Below are 12161 nucleotides of genomic sequence, written 5' to 3'. Positions count from 1 at the left end.
CAAATTTCAAACTGTTCATCTGAGCTTGTCCCTTCTCTATCACCTGCGTATCCTCCCTCACACGCTGTCTCCAAGCTTTCTCTATTTGTGAGCCAACCGCCTCTTCAGTTCGGTTCTCACTCCCCATCAATTCTAGTTTAAACTCTTCCCAGTAGCCTTAGCAAACCTCCCCATCAGGATATTGGTCCCCTTGAGATTCAAGTGCAACCTGTCCTTTTTGTATAGATCATACCTGCCCCAAAAGAGGTCCCCGTGGTCCAGAAATATGAATCCCTGGCCTCTGCTCCAATCCCTGAGCCATGCATTTATCTTCCACCTCATTCTATTCCTATACTCTCTGCCTCTTGGCGCAGACAATAATCCAGTTTGTCATCCAGTTTCTCAACTTTTAACTCTCTGTGGTCTTTTTTCAAGACCTCTTCCCTCTTCCCTATGTCATTGGTACCAATATGTATCACAACTTCTGGCTTCTCTCCTTCCCACTGCAGGATATTTGGACATGATTTAAAACATCCCAGTCACCTGGAAAGTGAACTACCATCCAAGTTTCTTTCCTGAGACAACACAATCTTCTGTCTGACCCCCTAATTATAGAGTCCCCTATCATTATTGCCTTTCCCTACCCTTCTGAGCCACAGGGATGGACTCTGTGCCAGAGGCACAACCACTGTTGCTTCCCCAGGTGGGCTGTTCCCCCCAACAATACTCAAACAGGAGTACATATTATCAATGGGTACAGCCACAGAGGTACACTGCAGCACCAGACTCTTCCCCTTCCCCCTCATTACTGTAATCCACTTGTCTATCTCCTGTGGCCCAGGTGTGACCACCTGCCTATAACTGCTTTCTATCACCTCTTTGCTCTCCCTGACCAGACAAAGGTCATCGAGCTGCAACTCCAATTCTATAATGTGGTCCCATAGGATTTGCAACTCGACACATTGGGTGCAGACATGATAGTCTGGGAGGCTGGGAGACTCCAGGACCTCCCACATCTGTCACTGAGCACAGAACACTGGCCTTACACACATACTTCTTGTCTGCAAATAACACAAATAAACCTACCTCACCTTGTTACCGTTGAGCCCATTGAGCCAAAGCCATACCCCTCTGCTAGCCTCTCACTCTGCTGCATGTTCCAAATGCACCACTGACACAGGGAAGGGCACAGCGTTACCACACCACCGACCCAGAGAAGGCTTTGGGGTCACCGCACCACTGACCTGGTGAAGGCTGCATTACTACCGTACCACTGACCCGGGTTTGCAACACACCTTTATGACTTGCCAACAAAAACTACTAGATCAGTTGATCGTTGCAATGAGAGGGTTGATAACAGATCTTTTTGTTTAAAATGGACTTGTCCACTCACTGTCTTCAATATGAACAGGCGTGTTAATTGAGAAGCTAAGCAAGACAAGGTCCATGAACGTATTCTGCTTGGAGGTCAGAGACCGCTGATGTTCTGCAAGGATCCTGCTATTTGTGATTTTTTTTAATGAATGTTTTGGATGAAGAAGTGGAGGTGTGGGTCAGTAATTTTGCAGATGATATAAAGGTTAGAAGTGTTGGGGATAGCGTAGAAGATTATTGAAGGTTACAACAGGATATAGTCGATGTTATGGATCATGGACTGACCTTTTAGACTGTGGACTGTTATAATAAGGATGGATTTCTGCTAAAAACTCTGTGCAACTTGTGGCACAGTTGAGTGCTGACTTATCAATTGTTTGGAACTTTCGAGAACAAAGGGAGAATCCAGCTGTGAAGCAGCAGACTGGCATTTGAAGCAGCAGACTGGCAGTTGGAGTGGCAGAGGGCAGCTGGAGAGCTGTGTGAAATGCACATGCCTCTTAAGCGAGGAGTTATACATTTCCTTCAACATTAGTCATTTCTCTCTCCAATGTTCAATTCGACATCCTTTGTTATCAGTTAAAGAATTGAACTTGGACATTGAATTCTGTGGACTGTGTTTTTTTTGGACTGACTTACTTGACTGATTGACCTGGGGTTTGGGGGGATTTTTCCTTTTTGAATATTGGGCACAAACTGTAATGGTCTGGGTTTTTCAAATACACAGATCATTTACTATAGCATTACATTTGCTAAAGATCCTTATAGTGGGGTTAATTGTGTTAAGACATTATATTGTTAATAGTTATTAGTAAATATAGAGTTAAAATTTAACCCTTTTGAATTGCGTCTTTTGTTGCTGCTAGTTTGAGATGTAACATCAAGATGCAGAATTGGGCAGAGAAATGACAGATGGAGTTCAATCCAGTTAAGGGTGAAGTGACGCATTTTGGAAGGTTAAACTTGAAGGTAGAGTACCTGGTTAATGGCAGGATTCCTAACAATGTGGAGGAACGGAGGGAGCTTGTGGATTGGGTCCATAGATCTCTCAAAGTTGCTGTACACATTGATAAGGTAATTAAAATAGAGTATGGTATGCTACCTTCATTAGGCAGGGGATTGAGTTCAGGAGCTAATAGGTAATGATTAATCTCTATAAAACTCTGGTTCAGTTCTGGTTGCCTCTTTACAAGAAGGATGTAGATGCTTTCGAGCAGCCATACTTAAAATGACCCCCTTAGGACTCTGCTCAAAGTTTATGGGCCCCCTTCCCAGAGAAGCAGTCAAGTTTAGTTGGTTTCTTCCATACTTCTCTCCTACAAACTTCATAAGACACTTAAAAATATTTTATTTCAGTCTGTCGGCCCCCTGTAATGTGCTGTGGCTCCTGATGGAGTGGTTGTGGGGTGGAGGTGAGAGGCGGGTGTATTGCTTTAGAGAGGGTGCAGAGGAGATTTACCAGAATGTTGCCTGGATTAGAGACAATGTCTTATGGAGCAAGGTGGACAGAGCTTGGGCTTTTCTCTTTGGAGCAATCAAGGATGAAAGGTGACTTAATAGAGGTATATAACAATATGAGGGTGTAGGATTCATGCAACACAGGCGTGGAGAAGAACGACACACACACCAAAGCCTTGAAGTTGAGACTAGTTTATTGCACTGGCCGTCATATTTGCATGGGTCCCAGGTGCTGATGTCAGGACACTGTGTCATCGGCGTGCCGGACTGGGATTGGCCAGCGATCCCGCCACAGTTCACTTGGGATGACGAACGGTGTCACCCCCAGGTCTGCGCGGTTGCAGCGTTTGTCGGCCATTTTGTGGGCCGTTCTGTGACTCCGTGCATGGGCACCCCTCCCCTCCAGAACTGACAATCAGGATGTTGTCCATTGTTGGGCGGTCTGCCCCTGCGTCGCAGGGGAGGAGTGGAGACAGGTTGGTTACAGTCCAGATATGCTGGCTTCAGGTGGTCAATGGTAAAGGTCTCCTCCACGGATGTCGAGGATGAAAGCGCAGCTGTTACCTCTGATGACCCCATAGGGCCTCTCCTAGGGTCATTGTATGGGCAGCTGGTGTCTGCTCCTTCGCACCAACACATACTGACAAGTCTTTAAGTCCCTGGGGATGTTATGTGTGGTGGGGGTTGTTGCAGGACCAGGGACCGCAGTTTTCATCACAAGTTCTCAAGGGTGGCCGCAGGATCTTCCCAGCATTTGTCAAGGACTAGTAACTCCCCTGGAATAATTAAGGGTGAACCGTAGATCAGCTCCGCTGCCAAGGCATTGAAGACTTAATTCAACGTGGTGTGAATCCCCAACAGGACCCAAGGCAGTTTGTCCACCCAGTTGGGACCCTTGAGCTGGGCCATCAAGGCTGCCTGCAGGTGCCTGTGGAACTGCTCCACCAAACTATTGACCTGAGGGTGGTATGCTGTGCTGTGGTGGAGCTGTGCCTCAGGAAGTTAGCCAGCATGTCCAGAGACCAGAAGTAAATTGTGCCCCCGTATATGAGGTTAGGTGCTCGGGGACCCTGAATCTGGACACCCAGGTGTTGATGAGTGCCCTGGCGCAGGTTTCTATCATGGTATCAGCCAGTGGAGTTGCCTCAGACAACCTCATGGAGTGATCAACCATGGTCAATGGGTATCTTGCCCCACGGGAAACTGGTAATGGCCCCACTATATCAATATGTATGTGGCTAAACCTCTGCCGCACTGGTTCAAAAGGCTGTACGGGCGCCTTTGTGTGAGTCTCCAGTTTTGAGGACTTGCAGTTCATACAGGTTGTAGTCCACTGGCTGACCTCTTTGCGGAGGCCATGCCTAGCCACCATCTTAACTGTGGCTTGAATTGCCAGATGTGCCAGGTTGTGTATGGCATCAAAAACCTGGCATCTCCATATGGCTGGGATGATGGGGTGAGGGCTGCCGGTGGAGAACTTGCACATGTTATGAGCATAGAGGACCCCAAAACCCAGCAGCAATAGATATTCACCAAGACAAATTATTACTTAAACAAAAGTTGCTTTTAATTATCTTTAAACATGAAAACAGAAACACACTTTAACTTACCACTATTGAATTAACTAACCTAACTTAACTCTTTTCTAATTCTAAGCGCACATGTATGTAATGTGTGTGTAAGTTCAGAAAAGTTAGTTGATTCACAGTCCAATCTTACTTCTCATTCTTCAAAGTTCACTGGTTGCAGGAAATTCTTATGCTGTGCACAGAATTTAGCATTTATGAAGTTCACCAGGCTTTGGTACTTGAAAGGTAAATGGTTACCGCTCAGGAAGATTCTTGTTGGTTTTCAGAGAGAGATTTGTTGTTCCAGGACACCCACAACTGATTCCTTTTTAATCAGCCACTTCAGTGTCTTACTGACGAAACTTGCCTACTCAGGGGTCTCCAGCTTATAACCTTTTTCTTTCAGGTCACCACAGAGTGCTTTTTTGTTTCTCTTATTCCAAGTGAAACATTAGACAGCCAGTCCTCTCTTCTGCATGAACCACAAGGGCTTTGACCAGGCTGAACTAAGCACTCACAACCCATCTTCCAAATGGGGTTTTCCACAAGCTTGCCAGCTTGTCCTGTTCCAGTCCCAGTTGCTGCTGCTGACTGTAAAACTGTAGAATTGATCTCTGTGTGTGTGTCTCTCTCCCTGAGAGAGAAAGCCTGTTTGACTCTCTCTGCTTGCAAAACCACATGACACTCTTAGAACAGCAAGTTCCCTTCCAGACCATCTGCGGCTCCCGCAAGCTTTCATCTGTTGCTCTTTTGTAAATAATAATCCATTAGTGAAGTCTCTTGGGCACTCTCCAAAGTTTTTGCAAAGATTGTTGGCCCCAACATATCTAGCATGAGCAGAGCTCTAGTATTTTAAATAAGATCTGTTTTAAAGTATTTGTATGTGATCTACACTAAAAAAAAACCCTGCCCCAATTTATCTCCCAATAACATATGTATATTCTGTCACACACAATAGTTTCAGGTTACCTGGGCCGACAGAGACATCTTCCACCCTGAGACCGGAGATGGCTGTCCTATACACGGGGATCTCAGGGTCCTGCTGCTGCCTTTGGTGAGGGGCACATAGTCACCCTCCCCCGGGGTGGCATAGACCGATTCGATCGCGGGATGACAGAGTGTCGGCTATCATATTATTTTCCCCGCGATGTGCTGTATGTCTGTGGTAAATTCAGACATGTAGGACAGGAGTCTTTGCTGTCAGGCCAACCACAGGAAGGCAAAGGTCAGTGGCTTATGATCGTGTTGATTGTAAGAAGAGTAGGAACCTCTGGTCTGGGGTAGACCAGGAGGGTGGCCAGCGCATCTTTGGCATTCTGGAACGCCCTCGAAGACTCATCATTCCAGGTAATGTCCTTTGACTTGCCCACCATTAGTGCGAAGAGGGTGTATAATTCATACCACTGCCGGTATGAATCTGTGGTAAAAGTTTATCATACTAGCAAATTCTTGTAGACCCTTTACTGTACGTGGCTTGGCAAAGTGCTGGACCTCCTCAACCTTTTCATGGAGGGGTGTGGCCCAGTGTTTCTTTATTCTGTGCCCCAGGAAATCAATAGTGTCCAGGCTAAATTGGCACTTTGTGGGGTTAATTGACAAACCAAATTCACTCAACCGGGTGCACAGTTGTCTCAGGTGGGTGGTGTGGTCTTTGTGGCTGTAGCTATTGATGAGGATATCATCCAAATAGATGAACACAAATGGGAGGTCCCAGCCCACTGCGTCCATCGGCTGCTGGAAAGTTCATGTCGTGTTTTCAGACTGAAGGGTAAGCTTAGGAATTTAAACTGGCCAAAGGGGGTTATAATTGTGGTCTTGGGGGCGTCCTGGGGGTGAATTGGGATTTACTGGTACCCCCGGATGACATCCACCTTAAAAACACCCGCACCTTGCGTAGGTTGGCGGCAAGGTCTTGCGTGTGGGGCACAGGTTATCTGGCAGGAGTGGTGACCTTGTTGAGATGGCGGTAGTTGCCCTGTGGCCTCCATCCCCCCTGGCTGTTTTTCGCACCCAGGGACTGTTGGAGCACTGCACAATCCCCCAGCTCCTCCATTTTCTTGAAATCCTCCTTCACTTAACTTAGGTTTTCAGGAGGGAGTCAGTGTTCCCCCTGGCATGGAGCAGGGGACCCTCGATCAGAATATGGTGCCTTACCTCATGGTTTGTCTCGGCCATGGAGAACTGTGGCACCACTATTGAGTGGAACTCTGCCAGGATGTGAGCAAGCTCATTATCAGAAAACGCTATAGAGTCAAGGAAGGGGCCCGGTAGTTTGGCTTCCCCCAGAGGTAGAGTCTGAAAAGTTCTGGTGTGCACCAAACGCCATCCCTTAGGTGGATAAGCAGGCAGTGGCACGAAGGAAGTCGACCCCCAGGAACAGTTGCACCACTGCTGTGAGGGTAAAGTTCCATGTAAACTGGCTGTTGCCGAACCGAAGGGGGATGGTGACGGTTCCAAAAGTCTGGATAGAGGAGCTGATAGTTGCCCTCTGCTGGGCACTGCTTGCCATTGTGGCTGTTGAGGCCTGTAGGGGGGGGGGAGGGGGAGGGAGGGGAAGAGGGGGGGAGGGGGGGGGAGGCGTTGGGAGGGGGCAGGACGCTTATCTCAGCGCTGGTGTCGACCAGTAAACACCTGACAGACAAAGAGTTGCAAACATAGAGCAGGCTATTACGTGGGCCATATTAGGGTTAGGGTTAGGGCAGCCATCAATGACGTTTGGCCAGGACATTTCTAAGAAACCCGCACAGTGGGCGGCATCGACGGGCCTCCGCACCCCATCGCTGATGATAGTAGCAGAATTGTCCTGGGTATTAACTTGCTTCTCTGCTGGTCTTGATCACGCAGTCAGCTGTTCCTGGGGCTTGCTGACGTGGTCTATGATGGTGCTGGTATAGATCTCCAGAGCATGTCCGCCTGGGCCACGACTCTCCAGGGATTGCTGAGGTCCTCATCAGTGAGCAAGAATCAGATATCCTCAGGCAGTTGCTCCAGAAAGATCTGCTCAAAGGGCAGATGAGGCCTTGTCCCCAAATCTGTCCAAATTCAGCAATCGGGCAGTGCACTCGCACCAGGAGAGCCCAAAAGTGCATGTTAACAGCTCTTTGAGGGCTATGTATTTGCCTTACACCAGAGGCTGCGTAGGAATGTCTTGATTGAGTGTGCTCGTGAAGTAGAAGTAGGGGGTGTCGTCGGTGGTGATATGCCAAAGCTGGAACTGAGCCTCGGCCTGCTCAAACCACATGTGTGGCTGCAAAACCCAAAATATTAGGAGCCTGAGTGAGACTGTGTGGATGGTCGTTGGCTCTGCCTGGTCCGTCATCTTCGTCCAACTGCCGGTTGGACCTGTCGGGGTCACCAATGTAGCATTCGTGCTACACAGGCATGGAGAAGAACAACACATACACCAAAGCCTTGAAATTGAGACTGGTTCATTGCATTGGCCATTGCGTTTATATGGGCCCCAGGAGCTGACGTCAGGGCATCGGTGCATGGGCCTGGGATTGGCTAGTGTTCCCGCCACATTTTACCATCTTCCCGCTATGTGGGAGGTCACCAGATACGACGGCCATTCATCGGCTATTTTGTGGGCCGGTCCGTGTCTCCATGCACCGGTCGCGACAAGGGATGGGTAAGATGGACAGCCAGCATATTTTTCATGGGACAACAATAACAAATACCAGACAACAATAGAATAATAGAACATTGCACCACAGAAAATAGGCCCTTCAGGTCTGTGCGAACTATTATTCTGTCTAGTGGCAATGACCTGCATTCAGGCTATACCTGCTCATCCATGCACCTGTCCAAAATGTTAAAATTGAGCCCCCATTCACCACTTCAGCTGGTAGCTCGTTCTACACTCCCACTAATCTTTAAGTGAAGAAGTTCCCTTTATACTTTTCCTCTTTCACCCAGAGCCCATGTCCTCTGGTTTGTATCTTACCTCACCTCAGGGGAAAAAGCTTACTTGCATTTATTCTATCTATACCTGTCATCATTTTGTATACCTCTTTCAAATCTCTCCTCATTCTTCTATATGTGTTCAAGGTGAGTGGAAGAAAGTTTAGCAGAGATGTCAGATTTTTATATAGTGAGTGGTGGGTGCCTGGAAGACGTTGCCGGAGGCAAAGGCTGGTACAGTGGGGAAATTCAAAGGATTCCTAGATATGCACATGGATATAAGAAAAATAGACGGTTATAAATGTGAGATAGGGAAAGATTAGATTGTTGTGGAATAGATTTGCATAGAGCAGCACAACATTGTGGGCTGGAGGATCTGTACTGTGTTTTAATGTTTTATGTTCATAAAACCGTCAGTCCGTAATACATAAAGGAATGTGATAAGATGAGATTAATTTGTTTTCGGTGACGTGGGATTGGTTGGGTTAACAACATAAGATTTGTCTTTCACTATTAGTTTTAATAAGCAATGAATATGTGTAAATTAGGAAAAAAAGTGTGGGCTCTTTGATTATATATGTGTGAGTAGTGAGTGAGCTTTTGGAATGTCTCTTTGGACTGGAATCGTGAATCATGTCCGGGAATTCTGAGACTCTCCAAACCGTCCGTCACAAGCATGAGGTTGGCTGTTTATTAATTGTGATACTGTGTTGTTAATTTTTCATATTACTCTACTTACTGCTCCTTCATGAAATGTCCTTTCTCCTTCATTGATACAAATCCTCCAAAACCCTTTTATTTTGTCTTCTTATAATAATCGTCTGAGACCTCTGTGGCTTAACAAGAAGTATGACAAGCCACAAGTCAGAAATCATGCATTAATTAAAAGGCCCCATTGGGACATCATTTGTGTTCATTGATACCCTGACATTGATTTTAATGAGCTGCAGACAAGCAGTAGTTATAAGTATTGCTGCATATGTCAACTAGGTGTTGAGACCGTGGCTCCAGTGAAATGGTCCACTCATAGCATGGGGCCCAACTGGGCTGATCCATAGCAAGAACAGCTCTTCACACCACTTTGCCCCCTTCCCTTGATTTCCTGCTTCATCTCATTACCCCTTCCCCCTCTTTTCTCTCCCCATCCCCATGGTGCTGTGTGGCTGCCATCAAGAAAGTTTTCTAAGGGCACTGATCTACTTCTCAGCAGGCAGTGTTCAAATGAACTAGCAGCTGTGAGCTCAGGCAGCAGCTGTTGTCTGTGAACCTGCGAGTTGACTTCTAACATTTGTTAGTGGGAGAGAGCCACAATTGCCCCGTGTTCAAATGAGGATTTTTCCTCGTAATATCTACTGTGGTACCTGGAGTTAAATATGATCCAAAGGTAGTGGAAACCAAATATTTTGTTACATTTTAAAACAAAGATTTCCTTCACCTTTAACATAAATGTTGCAATTCAAATCGCAGTTGAGGATATCCATTAAAGATGGAATCAGACTCTTTAACTAGTTTTGCAACTCAGGGGTTAATACCGTTGGAATAAAAGAGTTATTATCTAAGTTAGGAAAAAAAGGGAAGGCAAATGAATATCAAAATCTATAGGATTGATTTGCTAACCATCACAGACACCCGTTTCTAAGATTCGACAAGCAAAATGATTTGGGGTCAGTTTTGCCAACTGCGTGATAATCTGGTTGAATGGATAATATGACCATTAAATTGTTTCAACAGAGTGGTGAACTCTATACAGGATGGACAATCCGTTCCACCAGATTCCTGGCCAAACTACAAGTATGAAGTTTCATCCTTTATTTTCTGCATTCTTCTGATTTCGATTTCAATCTTTGTCACACTGGATGACTGGATCTAACAGGAAGCTAAAAAGAACTTTGTCAACATCTTGATCTTTAGTTTTGTTTAAAAGGACCAATTGAACAAAATATTTTCCTGCTCACTATTATGCAGTAAATGATTTTTTTTAAAGCATTAATTACAGATCTATCACCAATGTACATAGTGTATATAGTTACTGTATCTAGACTGTGCTTACAGCGATTGGCTGAGAGCTAAGCCACGCCTATTGTCTGGGCCTTAAAGGGTTGTGTCCCTAGCCAGGTTGGATCATTCCGAACTGGTCGGCCACCTGTGAAGAGCTCCTGTCTTTTGCTAATAAAAGCCTTGGTTTGGATCAACAAGTCTTTGATTCTTTCGACGAGCTCTACACATCACTAAAAAAAAGAGGCTATGTTTACCGTGAGGTTGTTGACTGCAGTCCCATGTTCAGTGAATTCAATTGACAGGAAAGTGTCTGACCAGAATTATTACAATTTTAAAATTACATCTACTTTTTGACTGATGCAAAATCAGCTTAGACACCTATTCTGATTGTTTTTTTGTGATATGCCATATAAATGATTGATTTTGTGATCGACTCTAGTTGAGGTTACCTTTTATCTGACTCCTCAGTTGTGATATTGACACAGGATAGTTAAAAAAATAATTGCGCAGCTCCTGTGGCTTGAAAGATAATGCGTCTGTCCACTTAATACCTCATTCCAACATCAGCACATTATTTATTAACTGCAAGAATTAATTAAAAATTCACTGTGCCTTTTAAAAAATATAAACCAATAAAAATTATTAGCAGAATATTGTTCACTTTGGAGAAAATATTTAAACAAATTCAGCAGCTGAAAGTTTAAGCTGTTGCCGCATTCCCCGTTGATCAGACCCCAGGGGCTGCTTTTCCATTTGTTTACACATCATGAAAAACTGTCCACAGTAATTATCATGAGTTTTGATCGAGCATTGGGTGAGTAATAATCTCTGGAGCTCATCGGAAACTTTTAATCAGTCAAGACTGCCTCTTACAAGCAAATCATTTATTGCTCAAATTGTAAAGTTATTTTTTCCATCACTCTCACTTTAGATCTAGGAGCAGTGTCATTTCCATTTTCTCCCTTTCCTTCCTCCACTTTCATTCTTTTCCTCTTTACCTCTCTTCTTCCAATCCTCTGCCATTCTTCCCATCTCCCAGACCATTCTTTTCCCCTTCCACCACTTTTCCCTTACCCTTCACTTTCCTATCCACCAGCCTTTTGCCTCTTTTACCTTTCACCACTTCTCCTCCTTCCCACCTCCCTTTCCACCTTTTTCCACTTCAGCTCCACTTCTTGTGCCTCCTTCGCCTCCCTTACCCCTTTCCTCCTCTTCCCTTCCCCCGCCCCTCCTCCCTGTTGCCCACTCAATTCTTTCCCTCCCCTTCACTCCCTTCCCTTTCCTCTTGCCCTTGTCTTTTCTTCTCCCCTTGCCCATTACCTGCTCCCTCTACATCTCCCTACCTTCATTTCCCTTCTGCCCCACCCCCTCTCCTCCGCACTCTGCAGAATTTGGAATACTTCACAGTGGATGGAGGCTTGCAAATTGTTGGTCTGTTTGCAAACAGACAACAAACACTTTTTCTGGGAAAGGAACCTAACACAAGAATAATAACTGGAATGGGAGATGTGAGGAATGGCAGAGGAATGAAAGAAGAAAAGAGGAAAAGAATGGAAGTGGAGGAAGGAAAGGGAGAAAATGGAAATGACACTGTCTTAGATATAGCACCTAACACAAGAATAATAACTGGAATGGGAGATGTGAAGAATGGCAGAGGAATGAAAGAAGAAAAGAGGAAAAGAATGGAAGTGGAGGAAGGAAAGGGAGAAAATGGAAATGACACTGTCTTAGATATAGCACCTAACACAAGAATAATAACTGGAATGGGAGATGTGAAGAATGGCAGAGGAATGAAAGAAGAAAAGAGGAAAAGAATGGAAGTGGAGGAAGGAAAGGGAGAAAATGGAAATGACACTGTCCTAGATATAGCACCTAACACAAGAA

This window comes from Narcine bancroftii, chromosome 4, assembly GCF_036971445.1.
Source record: "Narcine bancroftii isolate sNarBan1 chromosome 4, sNarBan1.hap1, whole genome shotgun sequence".
NCBI lineage: Eukaryota > Metazoa > Chordata > Chondrichthyes > Torpediniformes > Narcinidae > Narcine > Narcine bancroftii.
The sequence above is the reverse complement of the archived record's forward strand: the minus strand, read 5'-3'. Positions refer to the sequence as shown.